Consider the following 23,952-nt stretch of genomic DNA (forward strand, 5'->3'; position numbering starts at 1 on the left):
GAAACCACTGATTATACAGTACATGTTTTGCTACATGATTGATTCTCAGAGTTCTCAGAGTCTAGATCAAAGCATCTAGAAGGTTTAATTTTTTTCCCACTGGTTTTTAATTCCAAAATAATTATTTGCTGTTTCTTGCCAAAAAGTTTACCTAAAACAATTATGCTCATAGGAAACATATGATAAAATATATTTGCTTTTTGCTTCCCTTATGCTTATTTGTGTTGTAAGGGACTCAGGATGGAAATTGGTCAATGAAACATGAGTTTGAAGACAATGGATTAAATAGTGGAAGTCTATTGCATTTTTTTAAAAAAACAGGACCTAAATGGTATGTTTTATTTTGGTATCATGCTCACTTGTCTGCTGGCATTATTTGACATTGGTCATGCAAAGAATAACTCAAGAACACTTAATAGAAATTAATGAACTTTACTTTTGTGGAATGAAAAAAGTATCTAAAGGAGGAAAATGAAGAACACTGAAAAAGAACCTATAAATCCTGAAAATGTATCTTAAGTAATATATTGCATTTACAAAGTTATTTACAATACTTATCACAATGGGTGGGCAATATTATATGCTAAGGGAAAAAGATTAATAATGTATGGTCTTAATTGTCAAAAAATACATCACATGATTTTACTTTTGAATTTGTAGTCTCTAACCTGGCACTCACTTTATTTCACTTTCACTTTACTTTTTGCACCAATTGGAGGGCTGAGGTTGGCCTAGCAGCAAGACAACCAGTTTAAATTTCAAACAATCCCTAGACTAACTGGGTTTCTTCTGAAAGACAAAAGTGTATTGAAGAGTTCAACAAGATAGTGGGAACTCAAATTTTTTTTTCAACAATATCCTGACTAACTTTAAAGAGAACATTAAAATAAATAGCAAAACTGAAGGTATTCAAACTTGTGTTAAAAGACATCTTAAGCTGGTGAGAAAAAAAGAAAACTTTTTACCATTTTGAAAGGATAAAACTTTTTATGTGTTATTGTTTTACCAATTGCCTACATATTTTAGCATATTTATGGGACTATAATAATAATTAAAATAGCTAATTTTATTTGAGTATCCAATATCTTATAGTTTTTGCAATTTGTATTGTATTCAATATACCATTTACTTGTTACAACAATCTATATATTAGATATTTTTGTCAAACTCTCCATTTTACAAATGACAAAGTTAAGGTTTAGGGAGTCTAGTGTATAACAGTAAATGGGAGAAAAGATAAGTCATTTATACATGCACATACACACACAGGTAGATGGATAGATGTTGTGTATGTGTATATATCTATACATAGAATTAGCTATATATATACACATACATATACATATATCATTTGGCTTTTCAGTATGTTAATATTGTATTGAAATTCATTATAAATTTATCAAGATAATACTATGCTTTATTTTAAAGCTAAAGAAAATGAGAGTAAAAAATATTAAATAACTTGCTGAATAGCACACAGTGTTAAGTTAGTAGGGTTAGAATCCAAGCTTATTCTCTTTCCAAATTGTCCCACTGCCTCTTCATCTAGATCCCATTTATCTCTGTACTGCTTTAGTTCCTTCTCTCCTCGGTTTTCTCTAGGAATTTGCTATACAGAGATGAGATGGGTGTGACAGCATGTTTTAATCCTGCCATAACCGTATGTTTTGCTAGTCTGTATTAGAAAGGATTATGCTAAAATTTCTGTGACTTATGAAACAAAAGACAAGTGCTAACTTCCACTACTTGTCCTATATGTCCAAAAAATGGTATGTACGTCTGAGAGACAAAGACTTACAGAAATATGAAATTCTGTGGCTGCATCATTAGGACATCAGGTCTCCTTGATTGCCATGCCGGGAGTGAAAGCATGGGGTTTCATCAATGACATTTTCCACATTCCAGAAGTGATAGATATCATGTGCCTCATATTCATTGGTCAGACTAGTTTCTGAACCAATCTCATATAGAAGTGGGCTAACAAGTATTGTCTTCCTTGTGCAGAAAGGTAATGAGAACTGGATATTAGTGAACACTAGTTATGTCTACCAGATCATCCTCAAAAAATGTCTTGCTCCTGACATGGGAATTCACAGGAAACAACATCAGCAAGGTCAGAAAAAGAAGACTTTGCATAGAAGATACAAGATGCATAAGGTTTTTGATTGATGAGATTATAGGTAAAATAAAAAGTAATATAAACTGTACACAGCATAAGATTGCCTCCCCAAAGGCAGAAAACAATCTCTCATCCCTATGCTGCAGCTTGAATGAAAAATAATGATACAATTTGCTACTTCTGTGGATAAACAAAGAGACCTAGAAGATTGAAAGGCTCTTAAAAATAACCATTTGGGGGTATAATATTTTATAATGGCTCATGGCTTTTATAATTGTTTCTCACTGTGCCTGAGAAAATCAAAGGAGTACATGCAAAGAAATACAAAGCAGCAGCCAGAGTCAGCAATGACAGGCTCCCCACTGAGTGCCATAAGCTCCATTATCTTCTGTCATAGCAACTCCTCAATCAAAGGGAAATAGTGCACTGGAAGCAGGAGACCAGGAAAAATAAAACATACGCAAATTGGCTAAATTATACCACAAACTACTACTGAAGACACAGTTAAAGAATAATAGAAAATAGCCGGTATTTTCTTACAATTTATTTTTTAAATTCTAGCAAAAATTACATCAATTTACTCTTTTACATGAGATAGTATGCGTTCTCTTAATAATCAAAGAGATGGCTTTTTTTTTTTTTCATTTGTAACAGGTATTTCAGAGTGTTCCTGCCAGTATTATAAACAGAAGTTTATAATATCAATCTGTTCTATTCTTGAGCCTTCCATTCACTGTACAAGGCATGCAAAGTCACAGTTCTTTCCTAAATATTTCATATAAGGTTTGTTGATGTATGTTTTAACTTTAGAGTATATATTGATACATGATCTAATAGATGTGTTTCAACAAGAAAGACATAAGAGCACGTGCTTTGCTAAACCTTTCATAAGTGTCTTTTATCTAAAAATTAGCTTATTTTGTCCGCTGTGTATATGCTTATCTCATAACTATGGTTATAAACACCAGTTTTGTATTTGCCAAATATGCCAATGAACAATTAAAGTATAAATTAAAGAAAATATTCTTATTTCTGTTCTTATATGGCACAGAAACATTATTTTTTAATGTACTTTTAAAATAAACCTTGTCTGCCTTTTAAATCATGAAGATAATTGAGAATTTTCATTTCTCCATCTGATTTCTAAATTTTGCTAGTATTTTTTGAGTTGCATAATCTGTACACTAAATCCAGGTGCTCTGCGTTAACTACTGTAATCTGAATGACCCAACTCTCTACAATAAAATAAATGAGAAGCCTAAGTATATATATTAATTATATATCATTCTTATCTACAGCCCTATACATATTCATAAAAATGATGCCCTTATGATTTATTTCCTTTCTTAGTGTCTATAATTGTCCCACGTTCTAGTACAAATTAATTATTTTAATTTCTGTTGTGTCATTGCAATATTTTATTCCTATTGTGCAAATATGAAAAGGAAAAAATCTTCTGTGCCCTGAGTCCAAATGAAAATCTCAAGCAACAAAAAAGTGAAGTGATTGGGAAAATAAAATCATTATGAACTGATCCCAACAGCATTTCAGTTTCATTAGTGTTCTATTAATTTAATACCGTAACCCGATTTTAAGTTCTGACAAAGTTCTGTATTGCAGATCTCAGTATTAGGTTAATGTATGAATTGTACTGCACTACACATAAAAATGATGTAAATGTGAATGTATAAGAATAGCCTGACAATTTGAAAAGTCTTTGTAATATTTTCAGAAAATATCCTAGATAGGCTATTATTGAATTATTTGATTTTTACAAATTACTTTTAATTATGGAAGCAAACAGTAGTTTTCTCAAGCCTTAACACCATTGAAGATATTTACGTATCTCTGTTTAATAAATAGAACATGGTTTGTAATTCACCCCGATGATTAATATGAATTAGATTTTATGAGGCTTTCAGGCATTATAAAGAATTAAATAATTAAATATGCTTGAAAATTTTCTTAATTCAAGTTTTAAGTAGGTTTTACATAGTGTAAATATGGTCATAAAGAATGGTAGTATTATTGGTAACACACTTAATCCTCATTATATCTCACTATATCCCTCATTATAAAGTACGTACTGTGATTATTCCTATTTTCTAGATGACGAAATGGAGGAACTGAGAGGTTAAGTAACTTGCTTAAGGTTATTCAGCCCAGTAGTTCAGACATGATTTAATCTTTAGTCTGGCTCTAGAGTCTGTACCTCTAATCGATATTATGAAGCGTCCGTTTTTTATTTATGCCCTTTTAATTTTACTCTGGCATATTTTGATTTGGTTTCTTGCATCTGTGGGACTTTTGGATAATGATAACTTATGTTTCTATATTTACAAAAAATAAACAAACATAAAACATTACAAGTTATTGATTTCTATTTTGACTGGGATATACAATCTGTTACAAAGCAGAATGTTAATTGGCTTACCTGCCCTCAAAGGAAGATTTCTTCTGTCTCTGAAATTTTTATGTTGCATCTAAGACTGTTTTTCTCTTGATAACACTAGGATGAGAAAGATGAAAATAGACTATAGCCAGAAGGTGTTACTGCTGTCTCTGTGACTATCTTTTTGCAACTTGAGTTTTTCTTTCAGTTTGTTAATTTGTATTTCAATCTCTCCCATTTCATCTTGGCCCTTCCTAGTCTTCACAGAGTTCATTTACTTACTCATATCATTATCTAACCACTGCAGTCATCTAAGTTTTTAGAAACTTTGATGAGTTTGGGCACATTCAGAGTGGCATGGCCACCAGTTTTAGAGTGCAGAGTACTTCTTAGGAAAGCTGCAGAGTACTTCTTAGGAAAGCTGAACACCTCTATTTCTTCCAAATTTATTAAAAAGTGTAATAGTGTGAAAAAGAGTTATACATAAATGTCTTAGCATAACTATATCTATGTTTTCATCCAGTTATTATGCTAATAGTAGCTTCATCAAATTCAAAGATTTTTATTATTGTTTTACTCAAGGAGAATAACTTTCAACACTTACTGCATATACCTGTGCATATGCAGTATGTACCCACACACAAACACACAATGTATACCTATTGTTTAACAGATTCAAAATAGATATAGTTAAAATCAACAATATTGCTTAGAAAAAATATCTGACATGTGGTAATCTATAATTAAATAATATCATTTTGAATATTGTTATTTTTATTATTACTGTTTTTTATTGATCTTATAAATGATTCTGTTGACATGGTAAAGCCTATCTGAATGATTTAAACAATTATTGAAGGTAATACTAGAGGGAAACAGCTAGGTGATCTGGATAATTCACTTTTTCATTGCTAATGTTATAAACCTCATTTCATAAAATAACTACCAGTGTGAGCCACTATGAAGTATAGCATTCTTCTTTCTTGACTTACACACCTCCACACCATATTTGAAACTGCAATTGTAGATCTCCCAAGTGAAATATGATTGACCTACTGCAACACATTTCATGAAGAGGAACTCAAGTTTCAAATTTGTCCAGGCATTTTTCCACTAAAGAATAAATAAGGCAGAAACTAGTTTGATTAGATTTTCTATCCTGCTTTCCTCCCCTCTATGTTTTTCTGTGATACAAATGTAAACTTGGGGAAAGTTGTTATAACCTAATTAGCAGACTCCTCTGTATCTTTCGGTATATGTAACGACTGTACATTTTCTTCTTTGGTAAAGTTTATTCAGTTTTGATTAGAACCACAATTAAGAAGCAAGCTAATGGTGGAAATGCAAATGTTGATTAACTTGTTTTGAAAACATTTCATTATAGTTGGACATGATAAATTTTAATGCATGATTAAAAATCATAAGCCTCAACCAAGAACATATTTTTAAATAAGTGAAGACATATGTACAAAAGAAAAAGAAAAAAAAAATCCTTTTGAGACCAAACAGTTCTTTAATGAGCTGCTACTCTTCAAGTGCACAAAGCTGTATCTTTGATTATCTAAATTCTACATATTCTTTGTTTTTTACACATTGGAGTTTCTCTTTCTGTTTTCTTGGAAATATACTTTTCATCTTTATTTTTAAAGTCACACCTTGTTCAATTTTACCTATCAGTGTACACTGAAATCTCTTTTTAATTAGCTGCTTAACTACATCTTTACCCTCCATTCCCTGCTTGGCTCAATTTACCAATTTACCAGACTCTTCTTTCTGAAATACTCATTTGAGGGTCTGTTAACCAGTCTGATAAAGACACCCTTCTTTCCTTCTCAAATTCTCAACAAATTAAAAAATAAGACAAAAACATAAAGCAAATTGGATGACAAAATATCAATATACCAATAAAGACAATGTTGGGGAGTCTAATTAAGTATGACTGATACCCAAACCCAAGAATTTGGCAAACTTACCAACCTAAAGCAGAGAAAGTTCTAAACTGGCCCAAATCCCAGGGAAGTGGCTTCATCCAGGAGGACCAGAGGGAGGTTAAAGGCAGGCTTATTAATGTGGGGCGGTAAACTTAAATATTATTTTTCAGCTTACCAATCAGTTAAACTCTGGGGCTCCTGGGATAAAAACAGTGAGGGAAGTTCATTCCTGATTTGGCTCTCTGTTTGTCTGTTACTGGTGTATAAGAATGCTTGTGATTTTTGCACATTAATTTTGTATCCTGAGACTTTGCTGAAGTTGCTTATCAGCTTAAGGAGATTTTGGGCTGAGATAATGGGGTTTTCTAAATGTACAATCATGACATCTGCAAACAGAGACAATTTGACTTCTTCTTTTCCTAACTTAATACCCTGGATTTCTTTCTCTTGCCTGATTGCCCTAGCCAGAACTTCCAACACTGTGTTGAATAGGAGTGGTGAGAGAGGGCATCCCTGTCTTGTGCCAGTTTTCAAGGGGAAAGCTTCCAGTTTTTGCCTATTCAGTATGATATTGGCTGTGGGTTTGTCATAAATAGCTCTTATGATTTTGAGATACGTTCCATCAATAATGAATTTATTGAGCGTTTTTAGCATGAAGAGGTGTTGAATTTTGTCAAAGGCCTTTTCTGCATCTATTGAGATAATCATGTGGTTTTTGTCTTTGGTTCTGTTTATATGCTGGATTACATTTATTGATTTGCGTATGTTGAACCAGCCTTGCATCCCAGGGATGAAGCCCACTTGATCATGGTGGATAAACTTTTTGATGTGCTGCTGGATTCTGATTGCCAGTATTTTATTGAGGATTTTTGCATTAATGTTCATCAGGGATATTGGTCTAAAATTCTCTTTTTTTGTTGTGTCTCTGCCAGGCTTTGGTATCAGGATGATGTTGGCCTCATAAAATGAGTTAGGGAGGATTCCGTCTTTTTCTATTGATTGGAATAGTTTCAGAAGGAATGGTACCAGCTCCTCCTTGGCCATCAGAGAAATGCAAACCAAAACCACAATGAGATACCATCTCACACCAGTTAGAATGGCAATCATTAAAAAGTCAGGAAACAACAGGTGCTAGAGAGGATGTGGAGAAATAGGAACACTTTTACACTGTTGGTGGGACTGTAAACCAGTTCAACCATTGTGGAAAACAGTATGGCGATTCCTCAAGGATCTAGAACTAGATGTACCATATGACATAGCCATCCTATTACTGGGTATATACCCAAAGGATTATAAATCATGCTGCTATAAAGACACACGCACACGTATGTTTATTGCGGCACTATTCACAATAGCAAAGACTTGGAATCAACCCAAATGTCCATCTGTGACAGACTGGATTAACAAAATGTGGCACATATACACCATGGAATACTATGCAGCCATAAAAAAGGATGAGTTTGCGTCCTTTGTAGGGACATGGATGCAGCTGGAAACCATCATTCTTAGCAAACTATCACAAGAACAGAAAACCAAACACCACATGTTCTCACTCATAGGTGGGAACTGAACAAAGAGATCACTTGGACTCGGGAAGGGGAACATCACACATGGGGGCCTATTATGGGGAGGGGGAGGGGGGAAGGATGGCAATGGGAGTTATACCTGATGTAAATGACGAGTCGATGGGTGCTGACAAGTTGATGGGTGCAGCACACCAACATGGCACAGGTGTACATATGTAACAAACCTGCACCTTGTGCACATGTACCCTAGAACTTAAAGTATAATAATAATAATTAAAAATAAATTTTTAAAAAAAGAGTGAGGGACAAGAAGAGGCCTTTCACATAGAAGACAACATCAGGAGTGGGGAAGAATATTTCTACTGACAGCTCCTTTCATGATGCCACTGCCACTTAATAATTTATATTGCTTTTATATTTCATATCAAGCCCTATATTCACTGCATTTCAAGAAACTTTGTAAATTTTGACCTCTATCTCTTCACAACCCTATTCCCCAATTCCCTGTGTTCTCCCATTAGTTTTGACCATTGCCAGTCCACATTATCTCTCACGATAACCTAATTTACAAAGTCCCTTCCTTATGTTTCCCTATGAATCATAATGAATATTCTATCTGCTTTCCTTTTTTTTCCAAATACTATTTTAACCCATTCAACTTCTCAATTATTTTTTCTTTTGACTTTTTTTTTTACTAAACTTCGAGTAGTTAGATTTTGTCTTCCTCACTGAACAGTGAGGCCCTTAAAGTCACTGGTAATGCAACACAGCACCTAACACAGAGTTGACATATACTACTCATTAAGTGCTATTGAAAAATAAAATATAAAACATTGTTTCCAAACTCATAGTGCTGAACACTTTGGTGATTTTATTACTGTGTTTTTATAAAATTTTAAGTTGTAATACTGTTAGGTATAATGGATTAAGAAATACAATAAATTTTGTATACAGAACTTAATCTTAGATTTCCATGACATTTCTCATCATCAGATCAAACACAAATTATATTTAGGGCCAAAACAGAAGACATGGATATTTTTTTTTCTCATGGACAGCACAGTTAAGGGCAAGTGGGGGACAGGGCATCATCAAAGAACATGGTTTGGCAGATTCAGAACTGGTGCTCTGGCTTTTGCCATGAAGCTTTCATGAAGAGAGCCATTCTGTGATGGACATGTTGAAGGAAAATTTGTCTTCTCCTCTTTCACTAATAAGTTCCTGATGAAAGAGAATACTGAAATAATAAGAGAATATTCCAGGGATTTGGAAATTACTGATGAATTGAGAAAACTTACACCCACTTAACACTGGGAGTTTTCTGAGTACAAACACCAGAAACATGCTTGTTGCTGTTGACTCCTGGAGGAAGAAAGATAGAGAAATGGCCAAGAAGAATAGTTAGATGAACTAGTAAATGTTTAACAGCCAGTTCTAGGGGTGGAGGTGAGGGAAATCTTACATGTAGCATTTGATAAAATTTTATCAGTGTAAATATGCCCACCATGGCGAATTTCAAGCTACCAATATGAGGTCAATAAACAGAGAAATGGGAAGAATGTCACATAACTGGTCCCAATAAGCCCATGTAAGTGGCTCCTGCACCAATCTGGCTCGGTAACTGGTGACAATTTTCACTTCAGGTTTCCTCTGGAGACAACTTTCATGTGGATTCCATTTTTAAATTTTTGGTTGTGTAAACGGAAGTACTATATGTTTAAATTTCCCCAAAACTTACATGTCTGTATGCTAATCCATTCTTCTTATGCTTCCTAATATCTAAGAGATACAAACACATAAATCCCATAAAAATAGCAACAGAACTAACATACAGGGGAGACAAAAATGTTTCAATAAAGAAGTAAGATGAAAGGTGTTCTAACATTGTCTGAGCTAATTGTACCAGAATTTATAATAGACTATTGACCTAAAATATATATTATTTTAATCAGAATGAACTAGGATATCTGAAAGCTGCTGTCTGCTGCAAAATAAAAATAGGCCTCATAAAACAAATTCAGAGGTATTAGTTAAATAGTGTTATTGTACATTATCTGAGCTGTGACTATGCAGGTTTTACCTACTATGTGAGACTTGCAGAACTAAATTTTCATTCCAAATTATTTCCATCTGTGACAATTCTAATTTTTCTTTTTTTAAATTTTATTTATTTATTTATTTACTTATTTTTATTATTATACTTTAAGTTCAGGATCAAGTTCACACATAATAATATTAACCTTAAATGTAAATGGACTAAATGCTCCAATTAAAAGACACAGACTGGCAAACTGGATAAAGAGTCAAGACCCATCAGTTTGCTGTATTCAGGAGACCCATCTCACATGCAGAGACATACATAGGCTCAAAATAAAGGGATGGAGGAAGATCTACCAAGCAAATGGAGAACAAAGAAAAGCAGGGGTTGCAATACTAGTCTCTGATAAAACAGACTTTAAACTATCAAAGATCAAAAGAGACAAAGAAGGCCACTACATAATGGTAAAGGGATCAATTCAACAGGAAGAGCTAACTCTCCTAAATATATATGCACCCCATACAGGAGCACCCACGTTCATAAAGCAAGTCCTTAGAGACTTACAAAGAGACTTAGACTCCCATACAATAATAATGGGAGACTTCAACACCCCACTGTCAACATTAGACAGATCAACGAGACAGAAAGTTAACAAGGATATCCAGGAATTGAACTCATCTCTGCACCAAGCAGACCTAATAGACATCTACAGAACTCTCCACCCCAAATCAACAGAATATACATTCTTCTCAGCACCACATCACACTTATTCCAAAATTGACCACATAATTGGAAGTAAAGCACTCCTCAGCAAATGTACAAGAACAGAAAGTATAACAAACTGTCTCTCAGACCACAGTGCAATCAAACTAGAACTCAGGACTAAGAAACTCAATCAAAACCGCTCAACTACATGGAAAATGAATAACCTGCTCCTGAATGACTACTGGGTACATAACGAAATGAAGGCAGAAACAAAGATGTTCTTTGAAACCAATGAGAACAAAGATACAACATACCAGAATCTCTGGGGCACATTTAAAGCAGTGTGTAGAGGGAAATTTATAGCACTAAATGCCCACAAGAGAAAGCAGGAAAGATCTAAAATGGACACTGTAACATCACAATTAAAAGAACCAGTGAAGCAAGAGCAAACGCATTCAAAAGCTAGCAGAAGGCAAGAAATAACTAAGATCAGAGAAGAACTGAAGGAGATAGAGACACAAAAAACCCTCCAAAAAAATCAATGAATCCAGGAGTTGGTTTTTTTAAAAGATCAACAAAATTGATCGACCGCTAGCAAGACTAATAAAGAAGAAAAGTGAGAGGAATCAAATAGATGCAATAAAAAATGATAAAGGGGATATCACCACTGACCCCAGAGAAATACAAACTACCATCAGAGAATACTATAAACACCTCTACGCAAATCAACTAGAAAATCTAGAAGAAATGGATAATTTCCTGGACACTTACACTCTCCTAAGACTAAACCAGGAAGAAGCTGAATACCTGAATAGACCAATAGCAGGCTCTGAAATTGAGGCAATAATTAATAGCCTTCCAACCAAAAAAAGTCCAGGACCAGATGGATTCACAGCTGAATTCTACCAGAGGTACAAGGAGGAGCTGGTACCATTCCTTCTGAAACTATTCCAATCAATAGAAAATGAGGGAATCCTCCCTAACTCAATTCTAATTTTTCTTACGTTCATTTCTCTCTTTTTTTTCTCTTCCAAATTTGAATCAGTTGCCAAATCTAGTAAAATCATTTTCCAATTTTCTCTCATTAATCCATTCATTTTTCACGTCAATGCCCACCATTAGTTTATCCATGTGTAATTTTTGCAACTGTTTTCTTTGTAATTTTTATACATCCATCCTTACCTCATGCTGGCTCTGCTATGGTCTATTAATTCTACTAAGGTCTGTTTTTTGTGTGTGCAAATGTTGCCCTTTTTTTATTAACACTTGACTGCAACTTTCCCTGCAATCTCATTGCCTGTGCCTTCTGCCACGTGCTCTACATCGAGCCAAAATGAATTGTTCAGTGTTCCCCCAATTAACAACACACATTTTTACATCTTTGATGTTGTTGTTTGTAGTTTTTTTTTTCAAGATTTTTCTATTTTGCCCAGGTTGGAGTGCAGTGGCCAGGCACAGGCAAGAAGATAATGCAATAAAGTCCTGAATTCCTGGTCGCAAATAATCTTATTGCCTCAGCCTTCTTAGTAGCTGGAACTACAGGAATGCACCACTACACCCTACATAGTTTTACTTTTACTGGGCTGATCTCTCTTCCTGAAATATTCTTCCATCAACTTGTCCCCTTTGGATCACATCTCTGGTGTTATTTCATTTTGAAGGGACTTGACTCAATCGGTTGAACTTATGTTTCATTCTATACCCTTTGTTGCGATGCTAATAGGACTTACCTCTATTGATCACAGATGCTTTATGATATGTATCTGCCTGATGGATGATGAGTCCAGCAAGGGAGAGATGTATTTATCTTTATATTGCTAATGTCTATTATATGACAGGAAATTGTGGCCATGTGATAAATATTAAGGAAACTTGTGTGAGGGGGCTGTGTAGATGCTGAAAACATGTCACTATTGTTTTTCATAATGTTTTTCATCATGTCCATAACGTTTTTTGTAATGCCTCTAAGGTAATCTAGGATGGTGCTGAATTTTTAAGAAGTTTAAGGAATTACATTAAGGAATTCTAGGCAAGGGATATGAAAAGAAGTATATAGAACTCAAAATTTAAGATAGTAATTCCTGTGAATGGTAGCTGTGAGTGAGAATATGTGAAAGGCAATGGTTTATGTGTTATCCTTCCAACACATATTGTGATAATGCAGTCAATATTTTAAAAAGCATATTTTAAGTGGCTTGTTAAATATCTGATATATATACAGACCTTTCTGAGATTTTAAAAGGTGTGTTTCTATAAAAATAAATTTCAATTTATTTGTCATACACAAAACCTATCCATAGCAGCCAAATCCTAGAATTGGTGTACATCGTTTTTGTTATATATCAATTAATATATAGTTAATATCAACCAAACAACATAATTTCATATGTATGTATTATGTGCCAGGCAGTGCTTTCAACGTTTTACATCGATTACGTTGTTTTACAAATGTTATCTTTGTTTTATCAATGAGAAAATGCAACTGTTGAGATGGCTTGTCCATGATTGCATATAGTAGCTGTGAAACATATTGCAATCTACGTGTTGGTTACTTCATAGAACATATAATCACTTGAATGTGCTGACACTTTAGACAGTAATGACTAAGAATTTTTGCCTTTGAATTCAGAAAGTAGATATCTCAATATCATGTACATGGCAAGATATGATTTTACTAGCCATTCCCAGAAGATCCCAATAGTTACTTGTGTATTCAGAGAAATATATTTGCACAATGGCTGTATCTGCAGAGGATTCTATATGTGGATTTCCAGTCCGAATTCACTAAGTCATGAGAAGAATTGAGGGGATTTGCTACTATGTGAATTGTTCTAGTTGGCCGACACACCAAAATCTATACCCAATCCATATCCACTTCACAAAGGATTAACATCCTGAATGATTCAGCTGGATTTTTAAATACATTGATGGCACTGTAGTGTGAACAGTGAAGGGAGGAAGCATGCCACATTCCAGATAACATCAATGATGTCACTAGGGACTTTGTGTTCTCTGCCTCCTATCCAATGCTGGGAAGATTGATCAGAAATTTGCAAGTGCTGCAACATTTTCAAAAATGAGGAGCATGTACAAAACCTCCTAAAGAAAGAAGTGCCCTGACAGTTGTGTCTTTATTTGATTATTGTTTATGTCCCAGTGGCTTAAGTTTCATTAGATTTGGTTCACTTTTATATTTAACATTTGAGGCACAGTGCTTGGAACGGAATAGGCATACAGCAAGTTTTGATATAAATAATTAATTAGGAAAACTGATGGAAGAAGTAGAAGCTACCTGGAACTCATGTTTGTTTGTCTGAGGTTCATACTAAATCTCTCTGAAGAGATACAGTATAATGTCTCAAACTAGAAAGCTGCAGCCCTACAGTAAAGATTAGGAAAGACTGATCTCTACCAAATGAGTTATTTTGGGGGAGTGACTTGTGCCAGATTTTCTAAAGTATGCACTGAAAAGTGAGTTTTCCTTTCCTGAAGGATGAATAAAGCATTCAGAAGGAATTACGTGTCTTAGACGGAAGTTTGTCTTGGAGGAAAATATTCGTGAGTACTTCGACAAGAGCTATGGCAATTATATCAGTGAGCAGGAGAATCATTGCATATTATGATGTATTTTAAACTATTTCAGCAATATTTTCTGTCCCTCATCCTTGGCACTGGTTGGAGGAAGAGAATGTTCTAGGAATGAGAGAAGAATGAACTGGAATTCAAGTAATCTAACTGATGGGGTGTATTAGTGAGGGTTCTCTAGAGGGATGGAACTAATAGGATATACTTATATGTGAAATGGAATTTATTAAGGAGAATTGACGAACATGATGACAAAGTGAAGTCCAATGATAGGCTGTCTGCATGTTATGGAACAAGGAAGCCAGTACTCCCAAAACTTCAAAAGTAGGGAAGCCAACAGTGCAGCCTTCAGTGGTGGACAAGGGCCTGAGAGCCCCTGGCAAACCACTAGTTTAAGTTCAAGAGTCCAAAAGCTGAAGAACTTGGAGACCAATGTTCAAGGGCAGGAAGCATCCAGCACAGGAGAAAAATGAAGGACAGAAGATGCATGAAGTCTGGCCCTTCCAAATTCTTCTGCTTGCTTTATTCTAGCCATACTGGCAGCTGATTAGATGTTGCCCACCCACATTAAATGTGGATCTGTCTCTCCCATTCCACTCACTCCTTTGGCAACACCTTCGCAGACACATCCAGAAACAATACTTTGAATCCTTTAATCCAATCAAGTTGACAGTTGATATTAACCATCACATGGGGCATGTTGCAAATTCCCATGTGCGATCCCTTTCTTCCTCAACAATAGTGCCCTGGGAAATGTATAGAATACACATTTAAACAAACAAATTTAAACTGTATAATAGTTTTATATTAAAAGTTTTGTATTTATCAGGGTGTCTTTCATAGTTTAGGAGAAAAAGAAAAAAAGAAAAGGATTCCAAGTGGGGATTTTATTCATCAAAGAATTATGATAAAATTGTATATATTATTTTTTGTTAATTTGAAATTATCTCTTTTTTACTACTCACTTTTATTTATGAAGTTGAAAGAATGCATCATGAATTAAAACAGACATCATATTTAAGTTTTTAATTTTTATTTTAAAACAAATCAAAACTCTAAATGAACATTACACATACTATTAGCTCTAAGTTTTAAGTTTTGGGGGGCTGATCATACTTTTTCCTAATCAGCAGACATTGAAAAACAAATTGCATTTAAGTTTCTTGATTATATACATTATTCAGGTAGTTAAGTCTTCACAAACATGTCATACGCATACTAAATATTTGGTACAAAGCTTCCAGATTAGAGTCAAGAATTCCCTTTTGCGTGACAGAATTTTAGCAAAGCAGACATGTTGTGAAATTAGATATTTGTAATTAATTACCATTAAGTATTTGTTCTAAGTTACATTTGTTATTATTTATTATTGCAAAAGATAACCTATAGCATTTGCTTTTCACCTACCTCTTTCTTCATTACTTGATCAGATTTTACTTTTAAAAGAAAACCATATATGAAAAAAGTGATTTCTTTTTAACTAAGCCATTTAATTGCTGGAACTAACACATTGTTCTAAGTGCTTTTAAATATGTACCTTTAGAAAAATTTCAAATTTCATAATTCATATCTACATGATCCTTATAAGTTAAAATATGTAATGTAAATCTTCAATTTAGTTTTAAAAATGTGTGTGTGGTATGTGTATGTATTTGTGTGTATCTGTATGTGTTTCGTTTTCTCTTATATCTTTAGGGAAGAAAAGAAATAGTGCTTGGTGTGTATATACACATATACACATACACATTCACATACACACACACTCATACACACAGATAAAAGAGAGGCTCAAATGTCTTTGTTGAATAAACAAAACATCAGTATTATCATAGCAATTTTTAAGTAGAGCCTTTGGAGATGATCTGCCAGATTTCAAAACCTAGCTGCACTACTAGAAATGTCATCTTGAGCAAGCTAGCTAACTGTTCTGAGCCTTGACTTATCCATCAGAAAATAAAGTTAACAAACATAGGGTTGTAATGAGGTCTAAATGGGATCATCTACATGGTAGGTATGCAATAAATACAAATTATAATTGTTTTTAAAATGCACTTACTAAAATTAATGAGAATATGACAGTGATTTGTGATGTTATATTGATCATAATAATGTTTTAATTTATTCAGTCAGTTAAGGCTTTTAATTGTCCTAGTCCTATGGCATTTGAAAGATTGAAAAGGAGATAAATTTACAAATGTCTTATGACGTACAAATGCTGCTTAATAATTTTTAAATTATGGAAGGTTTTCAGTTATTTCTAAAGCATAAACACATTTTTAAAATTTTAATTAGTGGAGAATATTCGTGTTCATCAAAAACTTCTTGTTTATTATCTTTGAGCTTTTTCATATCTTGTTCAGTTGTGAGCAAGGGAATAATTCCCCTTTGAACTTACTCTCTTCTGTGAGTTATGGTAACTAACTCTATAAGAAGACCTGAATATTAAAGTGAAGTTTTCTCTTTTTAACTGAATAAATTTTCCTTCTTTTTCTGCCACAGTTAAAAATGTTTCTCAAGTCTTGTCAAGAAAAAATATAAGAACTTCTTTTAAATGTAATAATTCAATGTGCATTAAGGAATTCTGTGTTATTTAAGATAGTCTTTACAAATGCTGCCCATTGTTGTCCAGTATTAGAGCCACCAGTCATATGTAGCTACTGAGCACCTAAAATGTTAGTAGGATGAAGAAACTAAATTTTTAATTTTATTCTATGTAAATCATTAAACTTAAATTTAAATCTCCACATATGGTTTGTAGCACTGGATAGAATAGGTGAAATGAAAAGTCATAACTGGTAAGTTCCACATATCAAGCTGGAAATGTGCTTTCAAATAAAGTACTACTATAAGTAAAAATAAAACAATATACATTTTTACTTTTTTTTTTTTTTTTTTTTTTTTTTTTTTTTTTTTTTTTGAGATGGAACCACACTCTGATGCCCAGGCTGGAGTGCAGTAGCGCTATCTTGGCCTCAGCCTCCCTGGTAGCTGGGACTACAGGCTCTCGCCACCATGCCAGCTAATTTTTGTATTTTTAGTAGAGACAGGGGTTTCACCATGTTAGCCAGGATGGTCTCAATCTGCTGACCTCGTGATCCACCCACCTCTGCCTCCCAAAGTGCTGGGATTACAGGTATGGGCCACTGTGCCTGACCATTTTTACTTTTAATAACAATTTTATATTTTTCATTTTTAATAACATTACAACATAGATCCCACCCAGGGAACTCTCTCTCCCTTCATCTCTCCTCTCCCGCTCTTTTCGTCTATGTCTATCTTTCTGTTTATCTCTCTATATACTGTACATGTTTCTCCTAGCAGTATGCATATAGTCCTGCTTCAATGAGAGAAGAGAATAAAAAAGAAAAACTCAATACATGTTGCAGAGATTTAAAATGCTAACTCAGACACAAATTTTGTATCTTCTCTTTTCTCCCACTGTTCGAGATAGGTAGACGCTTATTTTTATTTCATTGAATAATAAATATAAACTGTACTGATCTAATTTTACTTCCATTTCATAAGGCATGGTATTTTTTTGAGAGTAGAAGTATTCCTTTTCCTATCTCAAAATGTTTCAAACATGTATCTATTGTGATTTAATCTATGCTGTGGCAAGACCACAGCAATGAATGTATCTGTAAAGTTTTTTAGTTTTGTTTATTCATTTGTGCCATGGGAAAATAAAAGCAAAATGTCAGTGAAATAAATTTATTTTCTGATACTGCAGCCTACTAATATGATTTCTCCTAAGGATACAGATCCGAAAACTGTCCATGTTTAGGATTTAGATGTGTTTGGGTCTTATAAATTATCTTAATCTACATAAAAAATATGTTGATCAATAAAATGTATCCCTAAGTATGATAATATATTTGAAACAATGATCATTTGAATTACTTTATTGTGACAAGGATTTTGGAATAATTAAATGAAAGGAAAGTATGAAGTACTATTTATATGGATAGTGATGCTCTGTGCAGGATAACTAGAAAAAGGACTGGAGCTCTAGGAAAGGTATGAGTTTTAGTCACAGATGAAGGCCACTAACATTTCCACAACATGTACTTTTTTAGGATGCTTCCCCGAGCTCAATACTTCTAATCCCTCTGACTTCACTTTGCCATCTCTAAGGCTTCAACCCAGTCTTTCGAGGCAGTTGCAGATTTTGGTATTGTTCCAGAAGGAACCTGTAGCACTACATTTTCAGTAAGGGCAAGGACACAAACATCTGTAGACCACAGATGCCTGACTGTAAATTATCATACCATGTGACCAGAAGCTGGAGAGTAGGGACCCTACGGCTGTAACTCAACATTTATTTTTCCCTTCACAACACCTAAATTTTACTATGTCATCTCTCTTAATGAGCTTGTATTAAAAGTTTCTAGATCTGTTAAATATGCAGGTGGATGTGATAGCCTGCAGTTTAGCCCTCTACAGCCACTATTCCATGCACTCCATTCAAAAAGAAAGATTGTATATATGTATGTGTGTACACATATTCATGTGTGTGTCTAATTCAAGGTGATAGAGTTAGTAACTGAGACTGTGTGTTTCAGTGCTGTGGACAGGGATCAACAATCAAAGTGAAGATTATAAATAGAACAATAAAGATTATAAATTAAATAAAATGTTAAAAATATTCTGAAAGAGTTGAGGTTGTAGCTCACTAGTGAAGGGCATAGATAAGTGACTGCTGTGTATCTCATAAGGAATTGTAATATATTCTGATGGCAAGGGGTAGCATTCATTGTGTTTTTTATGAGGAAGTCACATAAAAAAGCTGGGATCCAGCTATGTTTGGGAAAATAACCATGATAGCAATGTGTGAGATGTATGAAGAAAACAGGCTGAAAGTAGGATGAAAAGTTAGAAAACGTTTGTAATTGTCTAGATTAGGGATGAGGAAATCTTAAACTAGAAAAATACATAGACAGTAAAAATCTAGTCCATATCAGGACTAGATTACTAGATATTACTGATATCTCCATATCAGGACATACAGATATATGTATACATATATATACACATATATATACACACACACACACACACACACACATATATATATTGATTGAGGAGAAAGGACAAGATAGATGTCTGGATTTGGAAAATATTCATATGGAGATTATAATTAAAGATTTATATTTGGTGATGTACTCTTGAAAGAAAGCCTAACGTGCAAGGATGGATTAAAAATTTTGGAGGGTGGAATAGTTCTCGATGATGAACAGGTTCCATTTGTGTTCATTGATTAGAAGTGTTGGGACTGTGGAATGGGCCACAAAACTCCTTGTTTGGGGTGTTATACATACCATCAACATTGACATTGAATTTTGCTCTAAGGATATTTAATGAAAAGGACAAGGTTGTTTTTTTGGTAGTATTTAATCTTCGTCAACCTCATACTTACTAAAGGTGTATGTTACATGAATTACATTTGTAAAAATGTCTATGGTACAGTATAGTAATTTGTATCTGCTTAAATTTTTTAACTATATTTGTCAAAAAAAGAATCTGAAAATATTCATTGATATTGTGATACTCATCTCAGTAATTTTGACTTGACTCATCTTATTGTAATTATAACAACCAGTTAAAATTCCTTTAAATATATTCTCAAAGTTTAGGGGGAAAATAGTTTTCTACCTAGATAAATTGTAAGATAAAAGTCAATGGTAATTATATTATAAATATCATTAAACAAAAACATAATTCAAAAATTCTGTTTTTTTACAATTTTATGCAAATGAAATAATATTGAATTTATTCTTTAAAAAGTTTTAAAATAACAAGGCTGTATAACTTCTGTCATTCATAGTCTATGTTTTTATTCATTAAAATGACATGCTTATGCAAGAGATAGTTATTAAACAGTTTGTTCAGGTAATAATTTATGAAAAATTACTGATGAATAGTCACTTCTCATCTCTCACAGCAAGAATGAAATCAGTCACTTTTTCAAAACACCTTAATGGTGAATATTTCTCGAGCATTCCCTTCATACTGCCATCCTATTACAAGACCTTTTCATCTTTCTTCTGCATTTTTATTTACTTTTTATATTAGCCTTCTAACTTGCTTTCTTGCTTTCACTTTTCTTCCCCTTTATTTCATCTTCCACACAGGAAGTCAGTGTTCCTTTAAAAATCCTATTCAAAAATGTCCAATGCTTTATATAGAGTAAAAACAATTTATTATGGCCTGAAGACCTTACATAATTCATTCAGCCAGGTCCTCATGAACCAACCCCCTTCCCCACCCCACTCCCCGCTCCCCGCCCCCGACACACACACACACACACACACACACACACACACACACACACACACACACACACACTTTTCTTTTCTGATTTCAGGTCCACTAAAGATATTCCTGGTGCAATGCTCCCACTTTTGCTGTTCCATCTGCCTGGGATGAATCCTCTGGATTCTTATGTGCTCCTCTCCCTCATGTCATTCTTTTATCTGATCAATAAATGCCCCCTCAAACCTCAAAAAAGCAAAGCAAAGCAAAGCAAAACAAAAACAATTCTTGCATTTTTCTATTTACTTTCACTGATTTTATTTTTTATAACACTTTCGCTATGCAAAATTTAACAGAATGTCAGTATTTTTAGTTTAGTTTTGGTCTCTCTCAGTAGAATATAAGATCCATATTTGTAGATTCTTTTTTTTTTTTTTTTTTTTTTGCCTCTGAATTTCTAACACCTAAAACAGTGCCTGACATAAAATAGTTACTGGAAATGCTATGGTGAATGAGTATCATTCATTGACATTTGTTGTATGAATTATATTGTATTGAATTAATGATTCTGGAGATATGCATTAAAGCACACACTCCTATTAACTACAATAGTAGCATTCAATTGTTGCTAATTATTTTACAAAAATGCTTAGAAGTATCCTTTCTTCATTTTTTCCCCAAGAACTTCTATTTTTATGTGTTATTAGAATAAAAGGCAGGTGAATAACACCTGAACATAAAACATTATCAGTTATATGGTGTGCTATTTTCCAATATGTATATTACATTTTTTATTAGTAATTGAGGAATCAATATTTTATATATGCATGGAAATTTTTTAAATAGTGTTTTTGCAGCTCTGAAAAGCTAGTCAGCATTTATTTTGTTTATATATTCCTTAAAGTAACCTTGATGCTTAGGTATATCTAAAGGCATGGGTATTAAAATTGCATCCAACCCTGTGTGAAATTTTCAGTATTAAAATGCATGCTGTCTGATTCCTGGAATCTATTATCTCCTGTATATAGATAAGTGTGCAAGTTATGCTTCTTATGACACTTTTGTGTTTTTGGTCTATCAGAGGCATTTCTTTGATTAGACCTTTGAGTAAGTGATTGGAAATTCAAATAACAAAAAGAAGACAGACCTTTAATTTTTATTCAGAGAATCTGAGGCCGTAATTTTTAAATAGAAAGCAGACTGGTGGAAATAGAAAAATAGCACTTGCCTTAAAAATAAAGATTTCCTAGCCTACCCATGGATGTTCTGAAACAGAATTCTAATTAGGGAGTCCAACAGTCTTTTTTTAATAGATGCCCTAAGTCTTTGCTCCTTAAAATATAATCTGTAGACTGGCAGTATTAGTCTCACTTGGGAATTTTTCAGAAATTCAAAATTCTCACCCACATTCTAGATATACTGAGTCAGAATCTACATCTTAACAAGAGGCGCAGGTGTTTCCTGTGTATGTAGCATTTTGAGAAGCAGTACTTTAGATGATTCTGATGCCTACCTGGATGCAGAAAATAATAGAGTCTAGAAACTATAGTGTAACATTGGAGACTGTGGATAAAAGGCAAAAATGGCTGGAAGCAATCTTTCCTAGAAATGATTCTGATATCCAACTATTGATTTCTGTGTCTTTCAAGCAAGAAGAGCTCTTTGCTCTGTCCCACTCCAAAGGATTTTTCAAAGAAAAATGTGCATAGCGACTAAACTCAAATTGTTCTCTGAAGTCAACATTCTGAAAGTGTAAGCTCTTAACAGGCATGAGCTGTCCATTTCTTAAAATTCTTATTATATCACTTTATGAGTATTTGGTTTACTCAATATAATGAAAGTAAATTTCTATTCACTATAGAATTTTGAATATTTAAAATTGAAATTATATAGGAGTAGAATTTTTAAAAGTCAACGTAGTAATAATTATTTAATGACCAGCATCGATGCATCAATATCTTCCTTTTTCATGTTCCTAGTAGTCCTAAGATGCATTTCCCATTGACACAAAACCTGCTTACTAGGAATATCCATGTAGAAAAATTGGGAACCCAATAAACAAAATTAGCCCCAAATATATTTCTACATATAATGATGTGAAATAGTTTATTTTAAAGAAAAATTTATGTATGTAACTGTCACAAGATTCTTGTGGTATTGGTTTTCCAACCATAAATCTCTGCGGCTGGTGGTGCCTTTGCCCAAGTTTTGCTTGGGCTGGCTGGCCTTGTTCCTCCCACTTGGCCTGACAGGTTGCACTGGGCTTGTGCTACCGGCCTGAATCTCATGCCTGCCAAGGGTGAGCCAGGCGTGGAGTGGCAAGGGTGTGTGAAAAGGCCAGCATGGGGTCCGACCACTGCACACAGCCAGGCACAGTGGCTGCAGCGGGTTGGGAAGCTCCAGGCTCCAACACGGACACCAGCTCCCTCAGAGGCTGTGCTGGACCAGGCATACCTCAAGCTGCTTCCACAGCTGGCACAGAAGGTAGGAGATGCCAGGAACCACAGAGCACCAAAGAGGATGTCACAGTCCTGGCTCGAGGAGCTCCTAGGTCTGGGCTTCGCAAAGATCTACAGCTTTTCTTTCCTACTTGTCACCCACAACATGGAGAGCAAGGGGCGTGTTTCAGCCATTTTTGTTACAGCTCTTTTAGCTCCACCATATGGCAGGTCCCGAGTTCTTGTCCCACATCCAGGAAGAATGAGGTACGTGGACTAGTGGAGGGTGAACAGGGCTAAGAGGTGCTTTATTGAGTGACAGAACAGCTCATAGGAGATTTGCAGTGGGTAGCTCCTCTTCACAGTCAGGTTATCCCAACCAGAGTCCAGCTGTCAGCAGAGACACAGGCTCCTCTCTGCAGGCAGGTTGTCCTATTGCCTGCTCAGCTCTCCGCAGAGAGGAGACCCACAATGGGTAGCTCCTCTCCACAGGCCAGTCATCTTGTAGTCTCACTAAGTCTGGCTGAGTCCCGGGTTTCTGTGCACTTCAGAGGTTAGGGAGTGCATGCTGATTGGTCAATGAGCAGCTATCAGTGGGCCGGGAAACAGCACCGTAAGTTCTCACTCTGGTCCCAGTAACTGGCAGCCTGGAACCCAGGCATCAGGCTGTCCCTGGCCTGAAGATGGAGTTTCACTGGGGACCCTCCCCTTTCCACCTAGAAGCCTGTCTGCCTCCTACCGCAATTAACTTCTCATCCACGGTTCCCATGGCTCCTGAGCTGTTCCTGCAGAGGGTTGCCTGCAGACCTGCACCACGCAGCTCTTAGCCTACCTTTTGCCTCCTTCTGGTGCTTGTCAGCCCCCAAAGTCTGGAAGGGGCCAAGCACACACACACCTTTATGGGTTGTGACAACACCTGGTCTTGGCTACAATTTTGCCCCAAAATAGGAGTGTGTACCAGGAGCG

The sequence above is a fragment of the Rhinopithecus roxellana genome, chromosome 14 (assembly GCF_007565055.1).
Source record: "Rhinopithecus roxellana isolate Shanxi Qingling chromosome 14, ASM756505v1, whole genome shotgun sequence".
Taxonomy (NCBI): Eukaryota; Metazoa; Chordata; class Mammalia; order Primates; family Cercopithecidae; genus Rhinopithecus; species Rhinopithecus roxellana.